The sequence below is a fragment of the Chinchilla lanigera genome, unplaced genomic scaffold (assembly GCF_000276665.1).
Source record: "Chinchilla lanigera isolate Chin_1 unplaced genomic scaffold, ChiLan1.0 scaffold00114, whole genome shotgun sequence".
Taxonomy (NCBI): Eukaryota; Metazoa; Chordata; class Mammalia; order Rodentia; family Chinchillidae; genus Chinchilla; species Chinchilla lanigera.
Window position 1 is genome coordinate 2,397,617 of NW_004955515.1, and position 13,166 is coordinate 2,410,782.

Consider the following 13,166-nt stretch of genomic DNA (forward strand, 5'->3'; position numbering starts at 1 on the left):
AGGTCATTTCACTCTGAGTCTCTATCAGCTGAATTAATCTGAATGCCTTTAATGCCACTCATAAGGGTGCAACTGAAACTGAGACTTTAAATGGGATAATAAGGGGGAAAGCATCTCACCTCTGGAAGAAATGGAAGAGACAAAGTGAAGTGTTTTCATTCTAAAACTGGCCAAAATTTCTTATGATCTGGTGATCAAGTCAGAGTTTGTCTCCAAATCATGGTTTTTTGAGACACTACTTTTGATCACCTCTAGTTTTTTTAAAATTTATTTTAAAAATAAAAGAAGGAAAACATATTAACAAACAGACATCCATTTACAAAATAGCATAAGAACAATACAAGCAATACAGAGTTACAAAGTGGTAGGAAATTAACAATGTTTGTTGTACTACATATTGATAGCTCTGGTTTGTCCTGGTGGTATATTTTGCAGTACACTTTGGGAATTCAGAATGCATTAGGGTGCAACATGTAATTATTATTGCACCTTAATTAGATAAAATTATATTTTAAAAAGCAAAATTACCTCACAAACAGCATTTACTGAAGACTCTTCCTAAGCTCCGACAAGTGCCTTCTACTCACCCACTGGGCCACCTCTCCCGCCTGTCTCATCTGCAAATGCCAGGTCTGGTTCATCCTGCATTGTCATCTGGATCTCTCTCCCAACCACAGCCAGAATTTGCAGCCACATCTCATCAGCTCTGAGCCAGCCCAGAGAACAGGGCTGGTAGAGGAGAGGCTGGGCCTCAGGGGATCCTGAGAGCCTGGTGGTGCCCACAACTTCTTATGCTGTGAGGTCCAGGACCAGCTGCCTCCAGCGCTGTGCCTTACCCCTCATCTATCCAGGGGAGTCCACGGGTCCACCTGATGGACATGCACTGAAGACACTGGGCATTGGCTCCAGGGCTGTGGAAAGGTCAGGATTTCTGATCAGGGTCCCCATCACCAGTGCCACCATTAGCGATCATCTGGGTGGATTCAGTGTATTAGGAGCCCAGGCACCTTGAACAGAAATGGAGGCAATAAGAAAACAGGTCCTTCAGGAAAAGACCAGGAACAGTGTTGTTATAGTTTGCATCTGGATGTCCCCCCCAAAACCTCATGCAGTCCTGGGGCGGGCTTCTGGAGTTTACGATTGATCCAAGATCCAATGCTGGGACTATGGGTGTGAGTGCTACACTGGCCCTGGGGTGGGTAATTTGCATACAGTATAAGGAAGGGAAAGAAGTTTGCTCTCCCTGCTGCTGCTCCTTCATTTTTGCTCTTGCTGCTTTTGCCGTTTTCTGCTGCCATGAACTGTTGCCGCTGTCACATGCAACTCTGTCTTGGAGCCAGGCAAGAATGGATTGAAACCTCCACAAACCGTGAGCTAAATAAACTTTTCCTTCCTTAATTCTGGGTATCAGGTAGTTTGTCTCAGCAACAAGCAAAAAGTAACCAAGACAAATGTTTACAGACATAGTCCCCATGGGTCTTTCATCCTCCAACCCAGCAGAAGAGGCTGGACTTGGACACAAGTGGCTGTCATGAGACAGTCCCAGAGCAAAGCACCAGGAAAAGTATGCAACAGTCAAGGTGTGTGACTATCACTTACCACTAATCAGAGGCCTGTGACTACCGGGTGTTCTCCCCATTTGATTGATGGTAGAATTAAATTTCAGGAAGTGAGCAGCTTGTTCAGGGCACAGCTGACCCTAGAAACTAACACTAGAGGGATATGTGTGTCAAACAGCTCTGCATTGCATCTTCTTCCTGACACAGGGTGCTTGGGAAGAAAAGAGTTGATACAACTCAGTTTTGCAGGTTCCCAGTCCAGGATCAGAGGCCCCCATTGGTTTGGCCTCTGGAAAGAATGGCAAATGGTGCCACATCATAGCAGAAGAGACAGACAGAGATAGACAAACAGACAGACAGGCAGATGGGGAAAGGAGACTAAGATCCATAAACCTCTTTAAGAGCACACCCCCAGTGATCTAAACACCTCCCACTAGGCTCCATCTTTTAAAGGTCCACAGCACCTCTCAACAGAGCCAGCCAGAGGACTAACCTCTGGGGAATTTTGACATCCACACTACAGTATGTGGCTCCCAAAGTCCCACTCTTTCCATGGTGACAGGTTGTTTCTTCATACCCACACCTTGCTACTCTAAGTTTATAGTCTGGAAGCCTAGAGACATGGGCCAAAAGGCCAGCAGACATTAGCATGCACCCTTGGGTTCCATATCTGCTGCCTCTCCTGCCTGCATAATCCTGGGCAGTAAGTTCCATGGACTTGTGGCTGAGATGCCTCCAAACTCTGCTTCCTCTTTTGGAAGGTGAGGACAGTGACTTGCCTGGCCAGGTCACCATGAGGATCAACTTAGTGACATATGTGACCATGCCACGTGGAGCAGAGACACCCAGTAGCTTGTTTACCTTCATCCAGAGACTTGATGAGCTCAGGAAGAGAAGGGTTGATAAAGTGGACATGACAATGGGACAAACCATGGCCCAGGGGGCACAAGGACATGTCACATCACAGGCTGCAGTTTTCTAGGACTGATGTAGCAAATTTCCATCCCTGACCAGCTAAAACCTCAGAATGGACTGTCTCAAAGTATGGAGGCCTAAGATCAGGAAACAAGGTGTCAGCAGGGCCACCTTCCATCTGGAACACTCAAGAACTCACCCTGCCTCTTCATAGCCTCTGATGGCAGCCTTGATCCTCAGCCTTCTCTGGCTTATAGGGAGATACAGCCTTCCAGTCTCTACATCTGCCTTCATAGTCATTTCCCCTGAGTGTTTTTTTTTTTCATCTAAGGATAACAGTCATGGAATCAGGGCCCACCCTAGTGGTCTCACTGTGACTTGATTACCCCTGCCAAGCCCCTATTTGCAAATAAGGTCACAGCCACAGGACTGAAGGCCAAAACATCAACAAATCCTCCGAGGAAGGAACAATTCCTTGAGAGAAGAGGCATGCTGGTAAAGAATAAGAGGAGAGGCATGCTAGTGCTGACTGGCCAAGGACCTGCTTGGTTTCCAAGACCCCCAGTGGACATGCAGTCCACACAAGTCCCTAAAACAAAGCCTGCTTAAGGATATGACAAAGCAGGCATGACAGTGTCACATCAAAGGGCCTCCCAGACCTGTCCTTCAGATGCAGCTCCTTCCAAAGCATCCTCACCCACTACCAGGCCTTCCCTAAGGCCTCTCAGGGAGTCAGGTGGACCTGAGCTCCCAACACATGGCCATCGCTGGCTCCTCAGCTCACACTCAATGCAATCTCTGAGTTTATTCTTCAGTGGGCCAAGGAGACAAGGTCATGGCCAAAGCTGCCTTCCTGAGGCGGTTAGACAGGAAGGCTAGGCAGGCCTGAGGCCTCCACTGTGGCACTTACGCTTGGAGGGCTTCCTTTAAGAGCAGTCTGCAGGGTCCTGCTTCATCAGACCTGGACTCTCTTCATTTGAGGTTCCCAAATGCCCTGCAGCCTGGGCTCCTGGGCCATCGTGCACCCAAATCCACTGTATCCCAGTATCTATCCCCACTTCCCATATTAGAGATCAAACCCAGGGCTTTTGCACTGAGCTGCATTCCCAGGCCTTTGTTTATTTTGAAAAAGGCTCTCACTAAGTCATCCAGGTTGGACTAAACTTTTGATCCTTTTGCCTCAGCCTCCCAGAGCAGGCTGCTATGCACCACCATGCTTGGTTAACCTGGTGTTCTTCCACAGAGTGACAGGCTTAGCCATGCACCTTGCAAAACCTGTTATGAAACACTAGCTGGAGGCCCTGCTGCCAGGACCCCTCGCTGAAGTGTGCTGGCCTGAGCTTTCCCAGGGACCTGCAGCCACAGAGGTGGGCCACTGCAGTGTCATGGTGATGCCACTGTGTGGTAGGCTGAGGCTCTGTCTTTGCTGAGCCCCTGCTCCCTGGGCCTCTTCTCTAGGTGTCCATCCAGAGAGCATCCAGGAGTTTCTTCCTTGGGTAGGTTTCCCTGGAAACATCCACCCCACCCATCCAAAAGATAACTGCTGCCCTTTGTTCCCAGGCTAAAATGCTTTCCAAGCCTCTTACCACTCAGTTTCCCATAGGAGCAGGGCTGGAGGGCACCTGCATCCTCCCACCCTTTCCGAGATGGACGTTTCTGGAAATCCTTGCACGTAGTACATGGGAGCCACACAGGCTGTGGATACCAACACCCACAGCATCCTTCTGCCTCCCACAGATGACATCCCACTTCTTTGTAAAAGAGGAAGCTCTCTCTCCCCAGTGACTAAGAAGCTCACACAGCCCTGCTGCCAGTCATGAAGCTCAGCTGGGCGATGACTGTGTCCCGATGCCCCTGGGACACCTTGGACACCTGTCCGAGCTTCTGTATGGCTTCCAAGCTTGCACTTGCAGACACTCTAGAAGCAATCACCAGCTCTTATCAACAGTGGCCACAGCCAGGACAAAGGAGGAGTCCGGAGTGTGTAGGCACTATGTACCTGGTTGGGCTCTACACCAGGTGCACTGGGCAGTACATCTGTGAGTGATGACCTTCTTGGTCTTCTCCAAGTCCTCCTGTCAACCTTGGGAGACATCCTCACACGCTCAAGAGGCCCCCAGATAGGCTACCCAGCCAGCAGCCTCTCCTATGCCTGGGGAGATCCTGGCATAGGGACTGGACACAAGCCCTTGAGGAAGACAGAGACCGGGGGCCCCAAGGCCATCACTGTACCTACTAAAGTGGTCAGTGTCAGAGTGCAGCCTATACCTGAGCATGCGCTCCACATTCCCTTAACACAAGCACCTATCTTGGATCCCTGAGCACTACTGTGACTTTCCAGATCTGATGCCACTCTTATTTTTAAAGGGAAAAAGAAGGATCTGGCAAAAGCAGCTCAGTGCTGCCAGGAAAAGCCACCCTCCCCCCTCCACACACACAAAGCATTGCAATTATGCAATTCTTATTCCTGTAGGTTGAGGCAAGTGTTCCCCAAATTTGTAATAATGTTAAAAGTTACAGAGATCAAGGGAGAGAGGCACCTCTAGGGCACCATTCTCATGGCCCATGGTGCGCTGAGAGGGCACCCATAATCCCCACGTCTCTCTTGGCATCACCCTGACACAGCCCAGCAGCCTCGACAAAGCCCTACGACATCACAGAAGGTGGCCCCTCCTCCCTGTGGCCTATTTCCCAGAACCAGCAAACGTGGGCACTGTGGAGAGTGATCCTTACCCAAAGGCCTCAGAACACAGGAGTGTGTAGGCCCCTGGCCAGGCTGCTCCTTCTCAGCCTGCAGCTGGCTACACAGGTGGCCCCTTAGTTGGCTGTGGAAGGCAGCAGGTTTTGAACAGACCGGAGTAGTGCTGTCTCTGCGGTCTGGTGCACTGGGCACGAACCCTCCACAGGACATTCTCAGGAGCGTGCTTTCCACACAGTTCTGCACTTGGAGTGCACCAGGACAGCACTTCAGAGACTGCCTGGAACTTGGGGCACCAAGTGTATGTCCGTTTCTGCAGATGGGGCTCAGGAACCAGCTTGCTAGAACTTCGAGGGTCACACACTACCCTGTCACTCAGTGGTGCTCTGACCAAAGCAGGCAATGAGCAAGCAGAACAGTGAAATTGGGAAGGTGGCTCAGTGCCTTATGGCAACAAGGTCCTTGGGCATCTTCGTGGTAACCAAATCCAGGTACACACTTCCTAAGACCCTCCAAGGCTTAGACCTCCACCCGTGAGACCTGGAGGGCTGAGGCTGTGTGCAGAAGGTGAGTGTTGCCAGCCCTCCCCAAGACCTGCCCACCCTCCACCCCAAGGGGAAGATGCTGGTCCTCCCTGGATCCTAGCAAGAGGATAAAGAACTAGCACCTACAGCTACAACTCTCAGCATCTCTGGGCTCCAAGCCAGAGGGCTCAGGGTAGGAACAAGTGAGGATCTTCCCAGGAAGCAGATGGAGGCCAGGTGACTGTAAGAGGGCAGGGGTGAGTGGCAGGGAGCCAGCAGGCTCAGCACGCCAGGGATTCAGGTCAGTGGGGTGTGAGGGCCAATGCCCAGCTGTGCAGCTGTTCAAAGATGAGGTGACCGGGTGACTCAAGGGCATGGTGCCTGATGCTCACAGTGCTTATTCAATTTCATCTACTTCCCTGTTCAGAATGAAAGGACCATGAGGATCCTGACCCACTTTCTCTCTGATCACAGAACCCCCCACCAGTATTAGCCCATCTTTGGGAATGTGAAGGAACAAGTCCTCTCCTTGCAGGGAAGAAGCCTCTATCCACCTCTCTCCAGGTTCCATGCAGATAGCTTCCTGATGGCTGGAGCCCCTGTGACTGTACCCTGAAGCATTCACCAGTGGGACCATCTATGTATGTTGTAAGCAGTCTCTCTGAGGCTTCAACAGGCTGGGCCCACTGCCCACATGCATAACTTGTGCATGGGCATGCCCTTCCCACAGCTACCATCCTCCGTGTTTTCTCATGTTGCCTCCCAAACAAACCCTGGGGACCCAAAGCCCACACGCACACACGTTATCAGACACCCTTGGATGCTAGAGGCTTACACAGGGCAGCCAGCAGTCCCACACTGTCCTCTGGGATGCCCAGAGGAGCCAGCCTTGGGACACTCCCATACACAGGGCTTGGCTTATCATGAGCTGTGTGACGTCAGGGTATGTCATCATGCAGAAGCTCATGCATGGCTTTAGATAGCCAACAGCCATTCCTGAACCCAAGGGACACAGCAGCTACTTCCCGGGCTGTTTGTTCCCTGTGACCTGGCCTCAGGTGTGCGGTCTGAGCAGCCTGCAATTCCCCAGACCCCAGGAGGACTCCCGCTAACCAGGACAGGGGTTCTCCTTTGATGCAAAATATCACTTTTTCTGCTGCCACAGAGAGCACTAACACCTCTAACGGGACATGGAGACATAATCACAGAGGAAGAGACCAACAGTAGTACCAGTGTCTCCCTGCGGGACCGCTCCGGGCAGTTCTTGCGTGACTGCACCGAGCAAGGAGCCACAGGTCCCAGTGGGACTGCAGGGTCCCGGCGTGGAGTATTGCGTCTGCTGGGGCACAGAAAGGCCTGAGAGCTGTTCTCTGAGCATGGAAGTCCTTGGACCTGGAGGCACAGACACCAGCCAACCACTCCTCTGCTCACACAGACGCACCAACCTGTGCAGAGGAGAGTGGCAAGGGGAGCACGCACTCATGCTCGGGTTCTGAGCTGCTGCTTAGCCAGGCCTAGGGATCGTTGGGCTCAGCAGGCCCTGCCACTGCCTCCTCCTGACCATCCACACATCCATGTGGCAGGCCTTCCACACATCCCAGCCTAGGAACAGCACACTGCAGCACGGCTAGCCTGGGGCCCAGCTGTGCCTGGTAGGGTTTCCACCCTTTCCTGCCTCTCTGACAGCCCAGGGTGGCATATTCCAGACTTGCTGGTGGACACTAACTCCTGATGGGTTCTTATGGAAAAGTCAGGGAGACCTGAGCTTCACTTTTCTGCTCCTCAGTGGGGTCCCTAAGCTCTCCATATCTTTCTCCCCCTACAGCTTCTTGTTTCTACCACCCACAGAGAGAAGGTAAGTCACTCAACAAACCCTTTCTTTAAATTCCTTGTGATGATACTATGGCAACACCATCTGCTCTGGCCTTCAGTCCCTTGAATACCCTGGGATCCACCTTCCACAGGCCTTTGCGCATCTCGTTTTTCTATGCAAAACAACTCTACACACCCAGCACTACCTAGATCCTTCCTACTAGCCCTCACACTCTCAGCTCAATGTCCTCTTCTTAGGGAAGTTTCTCTGGGCCCCAGGATGTGTTCCCTTATGAACTGGGAGCCTTTCTTTCCCAGCCACATTGCACTTCTTGATTATGCACTTACCTCTGTGAACACCTGGCTACGGTGCCTTCTCCATACACAGGTGTGTCTGCCTGGGGACAGGCTCTGCTCCCTGGAGCATCTGGTACATGCAGTACACACCTGGCCTGCAGTAGGCACTCTGAGCGTGTTGGGTGGAGAGCCCAGTGCCAGAGACCCCTTAGCTGATGCCACCCTGCTCTGACCCAGGTCTTCATACCCACCTGAAAAAGTGCCCTTTGATTTCCACAAGAGATGCAAACAAGCTGACAAGCCAACCTGGCACGCTGAATTCTGTCACCAGTGCAATTGCCCAGTCTGATCAGTCAGGCTGACAGAGTCACCTATGCCACCAGGCACTGCTGATGAGAGGCCAGAGTGGACCAACCAAATGTGTCCTCATGGGAAGGTGTGGCCGAGCCTGCCTCCCTCCCAACTCAGCAAGGTACAGGCTCTCAGGGTCCCATGGAGCCATGGAACTTGCTGACCCAGATCTGCACTGAGAACCACGTGAGCCCCTTCCTCTGAGGCCAGTGAGCAGCAGGATGTTCAGCTACTGTTTTCTGGACACCAACTGTGGCAAAGGGCACCAAGCCAGGTACAGCAGGGAACTGAGTTCAGTCCTGGGCTGGGAGCAGCCACAGGGCAGGGCCACCCACAGGCGGCCAGAGAACAGGGCCTTCCAAACCAAGACCAGGGTCAGATCAGAGCCAGAGAGCTCTGCGGGAGGCCTAGATATGACCGAAAGACAGCCCAGGAGCTGCCCCAGCAAGAGAAGTTTGCACAGACCCTGGCAGGAAAAAGCTGCCATGTGCGGCAGCCCCCACAGTGCCAGTGCAGAGGAGCACGTGGGGTTCTGTCCAGAGACGCTCTGAGCTGTAAGGTGATGACAGCTCAGCATCAAGCCAAGCACAAGCCTAAGTGACTGCCAGCTGCCCAAAGGAAGCTACCCAGGTTACAGGTGATGCCATCGCTCTATAAGAAAACTGTCTGGGGTACCTGAGGCTCTGCACATCATGGTGGCACACTGAGGTGCCTGGGCCTCTTTTCAAGGACACCAGCAGCAACCTACTTGGCCTGAGCATCCCCACGGCTCATGTGGGTTCCACCTCCCTGAGTCTTCCACGGATGAGGAAAGGCCCAAGTATGCATGGGGCGCACACTGTGCGGGTAGGCTGTTCCCCTCAGGGCCATCCCACTCTTTACTTCTCCCCAGCACCGCCAGCATCTGCTCCAGTCTCAGACCTCAGTCTCCCCACTTCTCTCCACTTTGGGTTCCTCACACTTAATCTGACACCTTCAGAAAAGGAGAAAGCTGTCCTCATAATTAGCCTTGTCGGGTGGCTGAACAGTGACCCTGAGTGAACAGGGCTGTCAGCAGGCCTGTGTCCCTGTCTCAAAGGTGCTGGGCGGTTCCCAGTGTGATGCCGGTCAGGCTGCATGTCCACCAGATCACTTAGGGCTTTGCTCACAGCTGGCAAGGGCTGCAGTCGGCTCCATAAGATCATATGCTGGCTGAAAAGCTTGGTCTGTGACCCAGGGGAAGGATTAGACAGAAAAACTAACATTTTGCTTTAAACTAAAGCAATGCCTATTAGTGATAATTCAGTAAAAGGTCAACTTCTTATCTTGTTGCTCTGTGCTCCAGTTTCAACAATGGTAGAAAATGCCCAAAGAAGAGGGGAATCTCTGTCACTTGGGGCACCATGCACCATTTGGGGTGGTGGTGACATCCCAGGAGTCACCAAGTTCATGGGGCACTGAGGATAGTGGTCTCCATCTTCCTTCATTAGGGGGACCCACAGTGACCCACACTATTACCCATGGGTTAGGGAACCACTGGGGCTCCCAGCTGAAGTGACCATGGAGCAAGCACAGTGCTGTCCACTTCAAGTTCCCTACACCCAGGCCTAGAATATGTCCCACTGGAGCAGCGACACTGCTGCTTCTCCCCAGCAACATCTGCGCCCTACTTTTGGAGACACCCCAGCATCTCAGGGCATTTCTGTTGCCTCCTGGCCACCCCGGGGCAACCCCATGGGCTGTCAGCAATCTAAGGGCAGAAACCATCTGACATATCTTGGCTCCCTGCTACCCAGCCCACTCACTCACCTGGCTATAAGAGCTCCCATGCAAATGTAGGGTGAGGGCTTTCATCTCCAGCAGCCATCAGGGAGGTCCCCAGCAAACAAATCTAAGCCTTTTGAGAGTAAACGAAAGCTAAGAATGAACCAGGAGATCCTCTTCCATCTGTCCCTCCAGAATGTTCCAGGGAAGCCCCCATGCTTTCAGGCACTACAGAGGAAGACCACGAAGGAACACAGCCTGCAGAACCCACTGGACACAGGCCTGCTGCCCCTAGCTGCTGTCCTCCAGCCAGGCCAAGTGCCCGATGTGTCACCTGTCTCCGCCTTTTTTTTCCCTCTGCCCTCCTTGGGCACCAAGTCCTCCAACAGATGCTCTGGGGAGGCAGCACTCAAATTCATCCCTTTTCAGCCTGGAAACTTTCCCCAATATCTGGGGGGAAAAATAAGATTTCTGCACTGCTCTTTTGGGAATTTTCATTTGTCTTCATAAATGTTGGGGGAACATCTACTTTCTGTGGGTTCCAGACTCACCTCTGAATAGTGTGAATGGAGCACAGCCCCTGCCGTGGGGTCTCACAGTCCTGGATGAAGAAATGCCAGTGGGCCATTGAGAGCCAGGTTCCCAAACATGCCAGGGGCACCAAGCTCACTCCGTGTGTCCATCTGAGAGTTCCCAGAAGGTGAGCCACTGAAGAGCTTGAAGCAGGGGTCATTGCTTGAGGAGACCGGCACCAGGTGATCTCTGAGGTCCCGTCTGAACCCCAAGCACGTGGTGCTCAGAAGCCGTGCATCGTGCCTGCTTAGTTAGTGCCTTGAGCAGAGCTAGGTCGCCTTGCACTCTCAGTGCCTCTCGTTGAACTGCTGAACTTCAGCCCTCTAGGCAGGTCCAAGCCACGGCTTCCAGAACATTCCCGCCCAGCACAGCGCTCTCGAATAAGTCAAACACAAGGCTACAGCTTCCAGAAGGCAGCAGCTGGGCAGCAGGCTAACTGCCACCTTGCCAGGAGGTACCTCTTGCTTTACTTTTCAGAAGGTGGGCAGGGCACTTGGACAGGGTAAACTGGTAGGCAGAGCCACCCTTGGAACTGTCACAGGCTGCCACGGCACACTTCCTCCAGGAGTAATAACAGCTATTCAGCTGCATAATTGACCCAAGAAGGGAAGTCATCACCTCCAAGGAACAAAGGGCACTCGGTGTCCTGGCCAGCAGCCAGCTGTTGGCAAGCGCTGCAGGCCTCCTCACACACATGTGGGCTGAAGCCCTCCTGGTCTGCCGCGGTAAGGGGTCTGGTTTGCCCTGTTTCCCGGGGTCTTGTGCATAGAATCCATGCATGCAGTTGGGCCAGGACAGCCCACACTGTGGACACAGGCTGCAGGGCTCAGAGCCACTCTTGGTTTTCCTGGACTTTCTCAACCTGGCCCACAGCTGGAAAGAACTTCCCTACATCTCCCAGCCAGCCAGAGACTCGAAACACAGGCAGGTATATGTCTGACATGCCAAGGAAGAAAGCAGCGAAAAAAGGCCACAAGCTGTGTTGACGGGGAACCAGAAGAATAAAGGTAAAGTCCAGCCAGGCCCAGAGATAAAAATAACAGTGGTACAGGAGGTCCTGCCAAAGAAGGCTGTGCTCACAGCGCCTAATCACCACCAAGCACTGGGGCCCGAACCTGAGCTGCCAGGACACAGCCGTTCACCCTGTAGTGCCGGGAGCTGCCTCCCTTCTTCTAGCTCTGAGGATTATTTCTCTCCTTGTTTGCCTCCTTGGCTCCCACAGACATATGAGGAGCGCGCTTGGGATACCAGACTCCTGGCAAAGTGTGCAGCCAGCCATGTAAACAGGTTCTGGACAAGCTCTGGAATGACCACAGAGCAGGGCCCTGGGGAGTTTCCCAAGGCTGGAGCCATCCGCCAGCTTCACGACCTTGAGCCAGTCACCTTGCCCTGGGAGCCTCTGTGGTCTCCTCTTCCCAGGATAGGGTCATGGTGTGGAGCAGGGTCAAGGCATTAAGTACTTAGCTCTGCTTGGGAGAGCAGAACTTTGTTTACAGAGGGGCTTGGGCACTGGGCTCCTGCTAATCCCCATCTGCACTGTTAAGAACATCTCCACCAAGCCAGACCATGAACATGCCCAGCCCGGGAGTGTGTCTTGGTGGGGTGATGACCATGCCGGGACTGCTGCAGGGCCTGAGTCAGCGGCCACGAGGGGCTGCTGAGTCTAGGTTTCTGGCTTCTTGTCCCAGTTGTCAGCATTCATCTGATGAGAGAACTTAGCAGAAGGATGGCTCATGTTTCAATGACAACAAATATGTGTATTTTTAGTTGCTTAGTGGGTTTCGGACCCACAGGCTTTGGAAGCCTGATTGTAACTCACTAAGGAACAATTTCATCTATGTGTCTATGTGTCTGTGTGATGCTCACTTTTAACCAGAAGGGTGATGTGGAGGCCCTACAGCTACCTGAGGACTCACTCTCCTTTTGTTTTTTAATTTAAAAACACGATAATTTAACACATACTTAAGAAAAATTAATCTCACAAAAAGTGTAGCTTTCCTTCCCTCTCCCATCCCTCCCTTTCTCCACCCTTCTCTCCCCCCTCCCTCCTCTCTCCTGTTCTTCCTTCATTTCTTTTCATGTGCTGGGGATGGGACCCAGGGTCTTGCACAGGCTAGGCAAGCACTCTGCCACCAAAGCTGAAGCTGGCCACGGCTCTGCTCCCATGCCCACTGGACCAGGCTTCTCCTGTGGTTGTTTTGCAGATTTCTAGGCTCCCTCACTAGGGCTCCCAGTAACCCCATCTGACCTCCCCAGGAAGCCTTTTGAGGAGACTGCATTCAAGAACACATGTCTGCAAGTGACAAGATGCAGACTCCAAAGTAGCTCCCCAGACCCATGCGTCTACACACTGGGGGCCCTGGTGTGGTCAAATGGGCAAGATCACCCAGACTAGGCTGCCTCCAGGAATCATAGGAGATGCAGATGGGAGTCCCACACAGGCTGCGGCAGAGGCAGCTTTGGAGGAAGCCATAGCTGTACGTTCAACTACACGCCAGCATAATGAATGTCATTCACATTTCAAGTGGGGAAATGGAGAAGTCTGTTGCTAGTAACTATAGCAAATTAGGTAACTTATAAAGAAAAGAGATTTATTTGGGCTCACAGTTCTGGTGGTGCAGGGAGTCGGGGCCTCACCTGGTGGTGGCCTTCTTGCCAGCAGAGTCCTGGGGTGGCACAGGGCGTCACTTAACA

General features: G+C 52.6%; 1 long non-coding RNA gene across 1 annotated transcript; it reads right to left on the reverse strand.

Annotated features, from left to right (window-relative positions):
• Positions 1 to 377: 377 nt before the first annotated feature.
• LOC106147073 lies at positions 378 to 10,639 on the reverse strand. Its single transcript, XR_001231792.1, has 3 exons — positions 10,451 to 10,639; positions 9,945 to 10,032; positions 378 to 1,007 (listed from the first exon to the last, which is right to left on the reverse strand). It is a non-coding gene; the product is annotated as an uncharacterized LOC106147073 (long non-coding RNA).
• Positions 10,640 to 13,166: the final 2,527 nt, after the last annotated feature.